The sequence below is a fragment of the Triturus cristatus genome, chromosome 9, assembly GCF_964204655.1.
Source record: "Triturus cristatus chromosome 9, aTriCri1.1, whole genome shotgun sequence".
Taxonomy (NCBI): Eukaryota; Metazoa; Chordata; class Amphibia; order Caudata; family Salamandridae; genus Triturus; species Triturus cristatus.
The window spans coordinates 33851631-33866487 of record NC_140592.1 but is presented as its reverse complement, the minus strand read 5'-3'; the positions used below and the strand labels follow the sequence as shown (position 1 = coordinate 33866487).

Genomic DNA, 14857 nt, shown 5'->3' with positions numbered 1-14857 from the left:
TTTACCAACCAAACAGACATCTACGCTCTACCTCACTCTCACTCGCATACACCCCCCACATTCACAAAAACGAAACTCGAGATCGCTCCTTCTCCTATATAGCATCCAAAATATGGAACCACCTCCCCCAGCCCATCAGGCCCTCCTCCTCACTTCTTGAGTTCCGCAAGAAGCTGAGCCCTGGCTCTTCGAATAACTCGACAGGGATCATTCGCCTACTCGCCTGCTCTAAAGCCTGATACCCTCAAGTGTGATAAGCGCTCTCTACAAATCCACATAACATTACGTAAATATAACATCCAATAGGAAGTAGGCCCCAGTCTTTGTGTAAACCATGTCAATTTGACTGAACTGCGGCAATAGGTTCACCATCACAGGAGATTGTCAATTGCACTTGTCCTGGACAAGTCATAAGTTTCATAAATGTGACCTAGAAGCACCACAGATTGGGGTGCTAGACCACTTCCATACAGGGCCTCAACCGAAAAGGGAGTGGACCGTAGTCCATGAGGGTAACTAGGAATGTGAGAGGAGGAGAGAAGCATTCTTGAGTAGGATCTGTTGCCAATGAAAGTCTTTTCACAACTCCTTGGTGCATAGGGTAGAAAAGAGACACCGGTGAAGGCAAATAATAAGCAGAGACCCTCAACAGCAAAAGGAATCCATGGATTAGGAAGATCGCCCAATCACCACTGTGGAAGAGCCCAGTTCCTGGTACAATGCACGCAATTCGGGCTCTGGAGACTACGGGGTGATGGTGGGGCATCCTTCTCTGGAGGTCTCAACTAGCCAAATGCTGCCGGCATCACTTGAAGAAGGCAGGGTTAGAGCAGGGGAGTGTGCAGTGTCATACAACATGGGTTCTTGCAGGAACAGGGCCGCGGGTACAGAAAGGTGGTATTGTTAGTTTATGATGTGTTGATCATGGCTGCCCGCCTCGAAATCCTAAAAGAATCAAACACTTCCTGATTGGTTGAGGTTTGTCTGGAATGAATTTGCATTCCTTTTTCCCTTTATGGGATGCCTGGCATGTCTGTGACATTGGAGGCATCATGGGATGTCAGGCACTGTCAGGTAAGTACACCTGGCCGAGGGGGCTCGAGGGACACTGGCCAACCCATGTGACCTGTGACCCTCAGGAACCAACACTTCTGCAAGCTAAGTAAAATGTGAAGAACCTCCAATCTGGGCTTTGGCCTTCAGGGGCTACTGAAGTTGGACATTCAGCGATTACTCTTGAAGGGTGGTGTACGACAGAATGTTAGGTTGAGTTGGCACAAAGGTAATGGTCAGCAAATAAATTGTGAAGTCTGTGCTCAAACAATCTTAGAAGTAATAAAATTCAGTCTTTGCTAAGCCCAGGTGCTTAGTCATAAATGTTATTACAGTCAAATGGCATCATCGGGTCACTTTCCACTAAGGGCTTGATTTAGATCTTGGCGGACGGGTCACTACGTCCCAACGGTGACAGATATACATTATATATAATGGGATTTATATTTTGGCGGACGGGATATCCGTCACCGTTGTGACAGAGTAAGATCTGAACCAGGCTCTAGGTAAGACGCACGCAAGAATAGGAAAAGTTACTCTCTGCAATGGACAGTCTGAGCAAGTGCTGGTCATGAGATGGTCTCTCCATGAGAGCAGGGCACATGTTAAAAGGAGTCACATGTGGGCGGACGCCCGCAATCCAGTGGAGTCTGGAATTCTGCTGCAGAGTAACACAAGCGTTACATAGAGCACCTTTTGGTGAACTCGTGACATGGGGCACTCGCCAAACCTGGTCTGTGTTACATCGATGCCAAGAGCTCACCAGAACATACCAGCATGAAGAAGACAGTGCGGTATCTCGCAGTCAGGCAGCATGTTGCCATGTCAGCCATCTTTGGCTGAGGAAGCCACGTACAACTATCGAATTCGGTGAGTTTGAACCTTTCAACGTTTGGAACCTTTCAGCGTTTGGTAACTTTGCATTACGCTGTGGGTCACTGCGAGCACTTTTGGCATTTTGTTATGGATTCTTTCAGACACGTAGAGGTTCGATTATTTTCTTTGACACTGTGTTTCACGGTTGTTGCTTTGCATTATAGCCATAGGCATCCAGTGCAAGCAACGCTTTTATTGAGGTATGTTTTCTTTTTTCAGTTCTACTGGGCATCTTCACGCTTTCACGTAGTGTTCGGTGTAATTAAGTTGTAGGTTCACCTGTTTCACGTAATTATCACTAAGAGTTCATCTCTATTTCACATATTTCTGTTACATTACAAGTATGTTTGATAGCAGTTATTGAGGACTGATAGACAAATTGCCTTTTTCTATTTTTTAATCACAGCATTGATACATGACCCCTGATGAAGGGTCTTGATGGGACCCGAAATGCATTGGGTTTGGATATATTGATGTTGCATTTGGATGATTAAGGAATGGTTTTGAACACCACTTGACTTCAAAGAATAACTCTTGCATGAAATGAATGCAATACATTTTGGAGACATTGAATATTTGTCTTATAATTGATCGGTAAAGGAACACTCGTAAAAATTGGTTGATAGCAATGCATTTGCTGTTATAACAGTGCTCACACCAGCGGAAGGATTCACTCTTCTCGCACTTTCGGTTGGATGTTACCCTTATGACGCCTTGGACAGGTGCCATGGTGTTTGAAGCACACCATTAGCTATGTAAGAAAACATCCTAAATCACGTGTGCACGTCGGCATATATTTAGCATGTTGTAGGACGCCACACAGCGCGTAGCTAGGGGTACTCGCAGCCTGGATTGCGCTGCCATTTCCACGGCCGCGGTCACCCAGAGGCGTGACAGGTGAGTCAGAAGGGAAAGGCAGCATCAGGAATGAAGACATCTGCACTGGACTAAGGATGTAAAAATGTGGCCTCTTCATCTGTGAGGCTGACACCACGAATTACATGAAAGGGACGTGGACAAGCGTTATTAACTACCCTTTTCCAAGATGGTGGTCTGACTGGGCATTCTTCCAGGGGGTTCCAATCTAAAATGATGCCAAGTCTGTACCTGTGGTTTCCATTCCAGTTGTGATCATATATAAAGTGCCATGTTTAAGGCATGGGTGCATTGCAATGCGTTTGTTCTCCTGTTTTAATTTGTACCCATCGCCCTTTTGCTAATATTCTTGACTCTGATTTTTGTACTTTACAGCTGGAGTTTCTATTGGTTCTCTTGCTGGATGCCTGTGCCTGCCTCTTTCTTCTTCGAAGATGACGGGGGAGATTGGTTCCTTGCTACTTACTTCCAGTGGCGGCTGGCAACTCGGAAGAGTGGCGGGTGAGCAAATGGGTGGTGGGGGATGCATGCATGCAAGGTGAGTGATGACTATAAATAAAAGGAAATAGCCACACACCTTGCTTCCTGCACGAAGTCCAACATCCTCCCTCCGGTCTCTCTTCTGCTTCTGTTTCCTCCAGGCTCCGTGGGCTAGAGCCAATTTTCATAACCAATCCTGGCACTGCTCTCATGCGGGCTACCAGCATGAGAGAAGCGCAAAGATTGGAGGGAGCAGGCTCTCTCAGCGCACTCAAGAGTACTGGAGGCCTGTGCTATCTCTAACCCAGCTGTCTATGACAGCTGGGTTAGAGCTGTTTAAAATGCGCATGTCTGGCTGGCCGTCGCAAGACCGCCGGCCAAAGAGACATGCAGACCTTACACTTCAGTGCCCAGCCAGCCCACCACTCCCCCTGCTGCAGCAATGCCCGCCTTGTCAGGGGCATAACACAGGCCCCCGCAGCCCCCGCGGTGTGGGGGGGCCCCAAGCTGCAAGGGTCCCCCTCAGCACCGTAATCAGGACTGAGAGCTCCATATTAAATATGGAGTGGGGGCACCTTCATGTACCTTGAAGGGGGGCCCCCTCAACCTTCGTTATGCCACTGCGCCTTGTCATGACACTCGGTTTGGAATGGGTTGATAAAAAAATAAAATGGCAATAAATAAACTCTATTCCCATTTTATTTTTCATCAAGGGGCATTTCTGAGGGGCATTTTTGTTGGTGGGGCGACGCTCCTCCGCTCTAATGGAGGAGCCGCTCCTGCCTACTTCTGATTAACGTTCATCTTCAATCAAGAACGACAGGATTCCTAAGGAGGTCTACTGCCCTCCTGGCTGGGACCCTCTAAAGTAGACACATGACACCCTTCCCATAAACCACTCTCTGCTGGTCCACACTGTGGCTCCTGGGAAGAGTCTCCTTCCCCCAGGCAACCGAGAACAAAACTTGAGACCTTCTCGGTACCCAGTGTAGAATGATGGGACGAGTAGACAGGCGGCAGATGGCTGTGGTGAGAAGCACTTTTGGCCCTGCTGCCATAGTGGGACAGACCTGTGCAATGGAAAAGATAAACTTTGATCTGATTGGTGCCTTTCAAGAGAGGCCCAAGATCTCATTGGACGGAGGGCAGAGGGGCCTTCCCGAGATTGCAGCGCTGCTTTTGCTCAGTCAAACAACAAGGTGCTTTGTGTCAATACAGGGATCCCTTCTCCAAATCTATCTTCATATCTCTCTGTGAGAGACTCCAAGTTGTGTGCCCAAGATCACAAGTAGCTAGAGAACCCCCAAGCAAACCACTAACTCAGCGGGTTGCGCCATGTGATCTTCCTCTCGTGAACTCTGCACTCTCACTTTTGTGCTCATCTTTGGGATGTCTCCATCAGGCTGACCACCAAGACCACTCCACCCTCAGCACTGTGGCCCATGCGTGGGTAACTCAGTGTCGCCTAAGACTGGCAGCCCCTCTGTATTTATACCAAGCACACCTCCTGATCCAACATCCCTCGGCATGTGGCACTCTGACCTCTGACATTCGACCTCACAGAAGCCACTGGCGTTGGTGTCTGTCTGACCAGAACCTCCAAGCTGGAAGATATTCTCACAGAACATTCAGAACTGATTGTGCAGGCCAGACATGCAGGGCCTAGGACACATGCACAATATGAACAGGTGTTCCTTGTGCTACAGTTACATGAGCACAGAGTGTGCATCAGCAGCGGCTGCATAAGAGAGGTGACGCTGCACCCTGCACGCACGCACAGTGACGCTGCACGCATGCACGCACGCACAGTGACGCTGCAGAGCAGACACGGTCATTCAGGACTAGAACAGAATGCAGGTGCCAATCGGTTCCACAAACAAGTAAACTGCTTTAGTGAATGTAAAATAGAAAAAAAACATAAAACACGAGTTTCATGTTCCCCATCAACTGATTCCTTTGCACAGAAATGAGTTCTGCTTTTTCACTTGTCTTGAGCAGAGGAATTTATTGTTTTAATCCAGTTCAGGCCCTAATCCGGTTCTGCTTTCTGCTGTTTCCTGGCTCTGCTGTCATTCCTTGCAAAGGATCCTGTTTCTGTATATTTCCATGGCCGTATGGGCAAGAAAACCCCCAGGAACTGACACAGGAGAGCTGCGTGCACCCCTAACCTAGGCAAAAACAGCATATGTGAGTATAAGACTCACTCTCACTGCTCAGAATTTTTTTAATTTTTACTTCAAGTGGGGACATAAACTTTCCATACATTGCACTGAAAATCTATACTACTAAATCGCACAGTAACGTGACCCACGTGATACAAACATTTACTCTTCAAATGAGGGGTCCTGGTTTTAAACAAGTGAATATAGTAAGAGGAAAATTGTCTAAAATAGGGGTGGGCGCTGCTCTGAGAGGCAGCCGCGTTCCTTGTAGACAGCTCCGCTAGAATTATGTGGCAGAGGAGGGCCAAATTATACAACAGCGTTGACTGAATTATGCTGCTGGAAAAGAGAAATTATGCGGCACAAAGAACCATTTCAATCAGTATTTTCTTAACTATTTTGTCATTTTCACACATTTTAACACAGTATGGGTAACTGTTTCACCTCTTAATATCAGTTTAACACCTTAATACAGTATATGATGAGCTGTCTCTGCGAAACAAAAGGTCTGCTACTGTGCAGCAACACGTTAGTGTCGAGTAACTTTTGATCCGTTTGACCTGAAAACAACCATTTTTCTTTTTATAAATCTGCAAATTATGGAGAACATGATGCATTGTGTTCAGGGCAGCTGAAATCAAACGACAGGAGAGGGCCAAATTATGCAGCAGGGTTGACTAAATTATGCAGCAAGAAAAGATCAATTACGTGGCATAATGCGGCACATTTTGTGATAGCCGTACTTCAATATTTCCTCAATTTTCCATTGTTTTCATTGACTGGGCATAGGTTGCACCTCAATCGTACCCAGTACCAAATATATAAATAAGCACCAGAAAGGTGGCCAGTCAACATTTGCAAAGGGCCTTCCAGTGCATCGCAACACGTGTTGCTGCGTTTTCAGTAATTTATGAGCCGTTTGAGCCAGAAACATAAAAAAAAAAAGACTGCAGATTATGCAGCAGATGATTGATTATTTGGCAAATGCGGCAAATCCATAATAATGTGGAAAATGCCATGGCCACGCATTTGCATAATTCCAGTTTCCCTGCTAATAGCAGTATTCCTATCCATGAACAGCGTGTGCACCAGTGGGCAGTGCAGTCCTAGTGTCCCATTGCGAGGGAAGGGAGGGAAACGGTCTCTAATCGTGTCCTCCCTCAACCGGTGATAAAGGTGACGGCCGGCTTTAGGGCAGTGCGAATGGTGCGGCCGCAATGGGCGCTGACCTGTGGAGGGGGAGCCAAACTCAGGGGGGCTCAGTGTTTAGCAGTAACTTAGGATGGGAGAGATAAGGGGCACTTATGCCTGGTGGTAGTGAGAGAATGCGAGGAGGTGGTCAGGGGGTTTGGGGGCACCAAAAAATGATTCTCGCACCGGGCGCCACCAGTGCTAAAGGTAATAATACCAAAATGTTATTTCTGTGGTTCTAGCACCAGGGCGATTTTTAGGGAACATTTTTACACTCAGCTATAATTATCCAATCAAAATAGGTACTCATTTTAGTGACCCTCAGAGGGGTGAGTTGATCTCAGCAGGAATCAAACCTGCAAATCACACACACAGCGCAGCAGAGAGCGCCCAACCTCCTGAGGTATTTTACCTGCTTGGCATTCCATAAGTGGCACACCGAGGTAACAGTGAATGGAATGGAATGTTGTCTGGTGTAATAACCAATGCTTGAGAGGGGTTCCAACATTCCATCTTTCACTTCAAGTTCTTCGCATTGAGTTGACCTGAGTGGCATGGGTACATGGACGTCAATTAGGGGTCTAGGGGTCATCCACCCCCCTGGCTAGTCCTTTTCAGGGTGACACATTGGGAAAGTGGGGACAAAGGGTCGATCGTGTGAGGACACCATAGTACAAAGAGTGAGAGATGTCCCTTATCCTCACACGCCCTCCCCATGTCCTGGTTTGGTTCTTTCTTGAGCACACGGTACGTGGTATTCTGAGATATCTATATTGGTCTTAACTTTGTATGTATTTCACTTATCAAAAGATAAACTGCTCAATTCACAATTTCATATCAAGACATATTTCCTTTGTTTGAGATACGTGACCGCCTGAGCTGCTCTCTTTGCTGTTCTTTCACGTTCACAATTCCATATGGCACATACAGTGAGTAATGTAAAGATTCAAATGTGTGCAGCAAAAGAGACAGTGTTGTATATCATCCTGGAAGTCAACAGTATAAGGCACAGTCTGTTTTGCTGCATACGTAGTTGTGATGCCCTAGAGATTATGGTGATACACATTAGCTCCTTTTTTTTAAATTTATTTTTTATTTTTGCCACCATCAGTTAAATACATTTAGATAAATACATACAAAATACATACATGAGGAAAGACTACCGATGATAAATAGGTTGTAAAAAGAGAGAATAAAAACAGTTTTTCAACATTTCATATCTGACGGCAAAATGACAAAATTAGGCAGCATTCAGGACCTCAGAAACTCCAAATCACTTAGGTTGTAGCTGAACTAGTCTCAGTGACAGCTTTCCACTCATAAATGGGGGCCCAGAGACGTTTTTAGACCTCCATCCTTTCCTTTCATAAACCCCCTTTTCAAGACTACACATAGCTAAAAGCCATGTGAGCCACTGTTGGAACTAGGGAGGTGCCAGTCCAGCCAAGAAGATGAAATGCAAATTCTTACTATTGCCATAGCCACAAAGACAAAATCTGATAGTAAGCCATACATTACTTCCATAGATGCGGTATCCAGCGAGTAAACACACCGCATTGACCACCTCTAGAGTTTGCAGCGTTCCCGTAACGGCGATCGAGTGAACCCTCCATCACGTTGACGGGAACGCTGAGAACTCTAGCGATCACGCCGGAAAGGCAGATGAAGTGTATTTGTACTGCTCTATCTTTGAGCATCCGTAGGAGCGGATTTGCCCTAACAAAGCAGATTGGACTCCGCATTTAAAGAAAAACAAGGGCCACATAGAGTGACTCATCCTATAATATTATATACCTGTGGAGGAGGTTAAGGAAAAGGAATAAATGAAATTCTATTCAATGGTGTAACAAGGATCCAAATATAAGAATATAATACACCTCGAAATCTCCTCTATATAACTGCAACAATAGGAGGCGGTTATTGAACAACAGGGTGCAGAGAGATTTCAGATGTCAAAAAAAGTATTTGTCCTGAAGAAGGTCGTGTCTATCAAGTTTCAGCCACCGAAACGCTGCCTCGACAACTTTACATTTGTATCGTGATATCTCTGTGTATTTTTATGGTGATATTATGTAGACAACTTCACATGCTTAATGTGATTTCTCTGTGTCTTTTTGGTGAAACTATCTATAGAAATGTATGCATTGTATTGTCAATTTTGATGGTAAATATATATATATATATCAGATTTCTACCTGAAGAAAGTCTATCTGTGACAAATACAAAGCAATGTTTGTGTTGTTTTAATATAGTATCACAGAGATTTTAATTATTTATATAGTTTATACTTTAATAAATGAGACATTCTTACATATAAAGAAGTGTGTAGATATTGGAGTAAATGTAGTTGAGAGTAAGCACGAGAGTGCAGGGCTTTATTCTATGGAATATATTATTAGAATAAGTGACAGGAGAGGGACTTTCTTTTGTTTTGATTGTGAATAGGATTGTAGGCAGTCCTTCACATATGCTAATACTGATTTTACATAATTCCATTACACGTATTTACAACGTGGGGCACATGGGTGATTTCTTCAAAATCACACGATGCATGTGGCTCCAGCGTTGATGCTGGGATTTGAGTACTGCTTCCCCGTTAAAACATGTCATTTAGTTCCAGATACAAACAGGTGCTCGAAGGTGCTTTAAATCATCAGCAGTACTGCCAGGGTCCGAGCTCTTACACCCCATTGGCTGAATGGTGAAGCACCTTAGCGAGGGTGCAATACTTTCACTGCAGAGTACCAGTACTTCTCAGTGAGAGGCAGAGGCTCGGGGACAGGTACCTGCTCAGGTTCCCTTTCAATCCCTTATTATGCATACAGTGCTGAGCAGATAACCACTTAACAATACGTGTAAGCAGTTTACAAACAGAAGCAAAGCACTGCTGCAGACCACAGGTTAGAACTCACCTGAGAGAAGTAAAACAAGCATTGGCATAGCCAATAGGTCTCGCCTTTGGGGCCTTATAAGTGTTTAGCCATGCAACAGTTGCATAACTAAATACTTATAAGGTCCCAAAAGCGAGACCTATTGGCTATGCCAAGCGCCCGTGCTGCCGTGAAAGTGATCGCGATCAAACATCAAAGCGGCCGTGCTGCCGCGAAAGTGAAAGTAATCACGGTAAAGCCCGGCGCGCGCGCCCGCGCACATGCACTGTAGCTTTAGGCTGGCCCTCTCAATAAGTCTCGCCAGACCAGCGCATGCGCTGGGTCAGGCGAGACCTAAAAAGCAGCTCAAATGAAGTTACTGCAGCAACAACAGAGGCAACAACAACTTAAAAAAACATGTATAAGCAGCAGTTTGCAAACAGCAGCAAACACTGGTGCAGACCACAAGTTAGAAATCACCTGAGAGAAGTAAAAAAGCAGCTCAAATGAAGTTACTGCAGCAACAACAGAGGCAACAACAACTTAAAAAGACATGTAAGCAGTTTACAAACAGAAGCAAATACTGGTGCAGACCACAGGCTAGAACTCACCTGAGAGAAGTAAAAAAGCAACTCAAGTTTAGTTACTGCAGCACCATCTGAGGCGACAACCACTTAACAATAAATGTATGCAGTTTACAGACAGAAGCAAATCAGTGCTGCAGACCATAGGTTAAAAATCACCTGAGAGAAGTGAAGAATAAATGAAGTTACTGCAGCACCAACAGAGGCCACAACAACTCAACAATAAATGTAAGCAGTTTACAAACAGAAGCAAACACTGCTGCAGACCACAGGTCAGAATTCACCTGAGAGAAGTAAAAATCCAGCTCAAGTGAAGTTACTGCAGCGACCTCTGAGGCGACAACCACTCAACAATACATGTAAGCAGCAGTTTACAAACAGCAGCAAACAATGCTGCAGAGCACAGGTTAGAACTCACCTGAGAGAAGTAAATATCCAGCTCAGGTGAAGTTAGTGCAGCGCCATATGAGGCGACAACCACTCAACAATACATGTAAGAAGTTTACAAACAGAAGCAAATCACTGCTGCAGATCACAGGTTAGAACTCACCTGAGAAAAGTAAAACTCCAGCTCAAGTGAAGTTACTGCAGCACCAACAGAGGCGACAACAACTCAACAATAAATGTAAGCAGCTTACTAACAGTAGCAAACACTGCTGCAGACCATAGGTTAAAACTCACCTGAGAAAAATGGAGAAGTAAAAATCCCACTCAAGTGAAGTTACTGCAGCATCAACAGAGGCGACAACACCTTAACAATACATGTAAACAGCAGTTTACAAAGAGAAGCAAAGCACTGCTACAGACCACAGGTTAGAACTCACCTGAGAGAAGTAGAGAAGTAAAAATCTGATTCAAGTGAAGTTACTGCAGCACCAACAGAGGCGACAACAACTTAACAATACATGTAAGCAGCAGTTTACAAACAGAAGCAAAGCACTGCTGCAGACCACAGCTTAGAACTCACCTGAGAGAAGTAAAACTCCGGTTCAAGTGAAGTTACTTCAGGGCCATCTGAGGCGACAACCACTTAACAATACTTGTAAGCAGTTTACAAACAGAAGCAAATCACTGCTGCAGACCACAGGTTAGAACTCACCTGACAGAAGGGAAACTCTAGCTCAAGTGAAGTTACTGCAGCGCCATCTGAGGTGACAACCACTCAACAATACATGTAAGCAACAGTTTACAAACAGAAGCAAATCACTGCTGCAGACCACAGGTTAGATTTCAGCTGAGAGAAATGAAGAAGTAAAAATCCCACTCATGTGAAGTTACTGCAGCACCAACAGAAGCGACAACAACTTAACAATACACGTAAGCAACAGTTTACAAAGAGAAGCAAATCACTGCTGCAGACCACAGGTTAGAACTCACCTGAGAGAAGTAAAAATCCAGCTCGGGTGAAGTTAGTGCAGCGCCATATGAGGCGACAACCACTCAACAATACATGTAAGCAACAGTTTACAAACAGATGCAAATCACTGCTGCAGACCATAGGTTAGATTTCACCTGAGAGAAGTGGAGAAGTAAAAATCCCACTCAAGTGAAGTTACTGCAGCACCAACAGAGGCGACAGCAACTTAACAATACATGTAAACAGCAGTTTACAAAGAGAAGCAAAACACTGCTGCAGACCACAGGTTAGAACTCACCTGAGAGAAGTAGAGAAGTAAAAATCTGATTCAAGTGAAGTTACTGCAGCACCAACAGAGGCGACAACAACTTAACAATACTTGTAAGCAGCAGTTTACAAACAGAAGCAAAGCACTGCTGCAGACCACAGGTTAGAACTCACCTGAGAGAAGGGAAACTCTAGCTCAGGTGAAGTTACTGCAGCGCCATCTGAGGTGACAACCACTCAACAATACATGTAAGCAACAGTTTACAAACAGATGCAAATCTCTGCTGCAGACCATAGGTTAGATTTCACCTGAGAGAAGTGGAGAAGTAAAAATCCCACTCAAGTGAAGTTACTGCAGCATCAACAGAGGCGACAACAACTTAACAATACATGTAAGCAGCAGTTTAGAAACAGAAGCAAAGCACTGCTACAGACCACAGGTTAGAACTCACCTGAGAGAAGCAAAAAAAGCTGCTCAAATGAAGTTACTGCAGCAACAACAGAGGCAACAACAACTTAAAAAGACATGTAAGCAGCAGTTTACAAATAGAAGCAAACACTGGGGCAGACCACAGGTCAGAATTCACCTGAGAGAAGTAAAAAAGCAACTCAAATTTAGTTACTGCAGCGCCATCTGAGGCGACAACCACTTAACAATAAATGTATGCAGTTTACAGACAGAAGCAAATCAGTGCTGCAGACCATAGGTTAAAAATCACCTGAGAGAAGTGAAGAATAAATGAAGTTACTGCAGCACCAACAGAGGCCACAACAACTCACAATAAATGTAAGCAGTTTACAAACAGAAGCAAACACTGCTGCAGACCACAGGTCAGAATTCACCTGAGAGAAGTAAAAATCCAGCTCAAGTGAAGTTACTGCAGCGACCTCTGAGGCGACAACCACTCAACAATACATGTAAGCAGCAGTTTACAAACAGCAGCAACCAATGCTGCAGAGCACAGGTTAGAACTCACCTGAGAGAAGTAAAAATCCAGCTCAAGTGAAGTTAGTGCAGCGACCTCTGAGGCGACAACCACTCAACAATACAGGTAAGCAGTTTACAAACAGAAGCAAATCACTGCTGCAGACCACAGGTTAGACCTCACCTGGGAGAAGTAAAAATCCCGCTCAGATGAAGTTAGTGCAGCGCCATGTGAGGCGAGCTGCCTCCTGGTGAACACAGGTGGGCGCTTTGAGGTTTTCTGCTGAGGGTACAGCTCGGCTTACACACTGTTTCTTTTCCCACAAGTGCCTTCTCTACAGAGTTACAAAGGTGGATTGTGTGTTTTTTCTGAACTTCCTTCTTCCTTGTTAACCTTTTAACCGCAGGGCCGGTAGTTTTGTAGTGAGAGACCGGATTCTTAAAGAGACAGACATGTCATTTAAATTTCAGTTCAGCTCATACGGACCAGGGACAATCTCACAGGTGCACCCGCCACATGACAAACAAGTAGCCGGAAATGTCACGTATTCACTTAAAAAAACATAACCTTGCATGTTTTCTTTCAGGTAGCGCTTAAACCCATCTTTTCTCAGAATGTCTGAGTTTGCCTCTGGCTGGTGAAACATCAAGGCGACAGTAGGCAGCTGCCTTACGATGCTACCTCATGAGGGCACAAACACGCAACAGAAAGCCTCAGAGGGGAGCGCCAAAAAAGCAAAACTGCATTTGTCCTTTTCACCAGAACCGATTCGATGACGTATTACCATCCATTTGACCATTTTCACCAGCTCCAAGAAGCTGCATGTGCTGGTTGAAAATTCTCTAAAATAAATAACGTAACCTGGTTAATGTGACATTTACCACTGTGTGCATGATGTTCAGTGATTTGAACACTCACTGCTGACACATGCCATGTTCTGAAGACAATAAGCTTGAAAGTTCCAGCCGTCCATCCTTCTTAGGGTTGTTTGTTGAGCACTATTCCGAGAGAAGGGGGGCGTAACAGTAACATATAGCACTTAGAAACAGAGGGCATATGTACAAGCCCCTATCGCCACGGGAACGTCACTTTTTGTGACGATCCCGTGGCGATAGGTGCCTTGCCTTAGGACCAAGGCACCCTTTCACACTATGTTTAGCGTGAAAGGGGTGTGCAGTGGGTGTTGTGGTGGGCATTCCACCGCAACACCCATTGTATTTGACGCTGCCCCTATGTACAAGTGAGCCAGTGCCAAATTAAGACCAGGAAAATCCTGGTCTTAAGTTGGCGAAACGAGGAGAAATGCATTATTTCTCCTCGTTTTTGCTTTTTCCATGTGCACTGCCTTGTGCAGCACACATGGAAAAAGTAAAATGCCATGGTTTGTTTATGTACAGGAAGGTGTCCCTTCCTGTACATAAACAAACCTTTTTTTAAAATGCCATTTTGTAACTTTCATGTGTGTTGTATGAAGCAGCACACATGGAAGTTACAAAATGGCATTTTAAGATTGGTTATGTGCAGGAAGGGACACCTTCCTACACATAACCAATCCTCCCCTGCACACAGACACCCTTGCGCTATAGTGCAAGGATGCCTGCGTTGGCTCTAAGTTGCTAAACTTAGCGCCATCGCAGGGGGAAACGCAAAGCTGCACAACATTCTTGTAAATATGGTGCAGCCTTGCGGTTCAGAAGTGGAGGAGAGAGATATTAAGCCCTGGAGGCTAACGACACACTCCGCCACTTCATTGTACATATCCCCCAGACTGTGCTATGACAGTTTATACGTTATTATTTGTTTTATGATTGATTTTAGGTCTCTAGAGTGTTACTTATTGTGGGGCTTACATGTTGGTATTTCCCGCAGGGGTCCTTAATACTGGGCAGCGGGACTGGTGTCAGATATGCAGCTTTTCATGTAACACAGATGTATGTTCCTTCGTTCGAATAATGAATCTTTATGTAGTTCGCAATCCTGAAAAACTAGCAATGGTCTGGCCCACGTCGACAAAAATGTGATTCCCCCCTACATGCAGAAGTGGTCTTGCCCATGACGGAACTCAGCTCTTTCTCAATAGACAGGTGTCGCTGAAAGAGTGCAAAGGACTGGGGCAGAGTCATTCACATGACATCACAGTGATACGTGAATGACTCTGCCCCAGCCCTCCAGTCTTTCAGACGCACCAGCATGTTGGGAAATGAACCAGTTTCTT

The 14857-nt window shown here is 45.0% G+C and overlaps 1 protein-coding gene across 2 annotated transcripts in view; it reads right to left on the bottom strand.

The window, feature by feature from the left end:
• The window catches only part of LOC146797317 (phosphatidylinositol 4,5-bisphosphate 3-kinase catalytic subunit gamma isoform-like), a 132735-nt gene extending 119747 nt beyond the window's left edge, over positions 1 to 12988 (bottom strand). Inside the window, exon 1 of one of the 2 annotated variants that reach the window (XM_085624316.1) lies at positions 12826 to 12988. The gene's annotated coding sequence lies outside the window, so the exon portion shown is untranslated. The remainder of the gene's footprint in view (positions 1 to 12825) is intronic. The other variant, XM_085624317.1, reaches the window with a different exon arrangement.
• Between the last annotated feature and the right edge of the window lie 1869 nt (positions 12989 to 14857).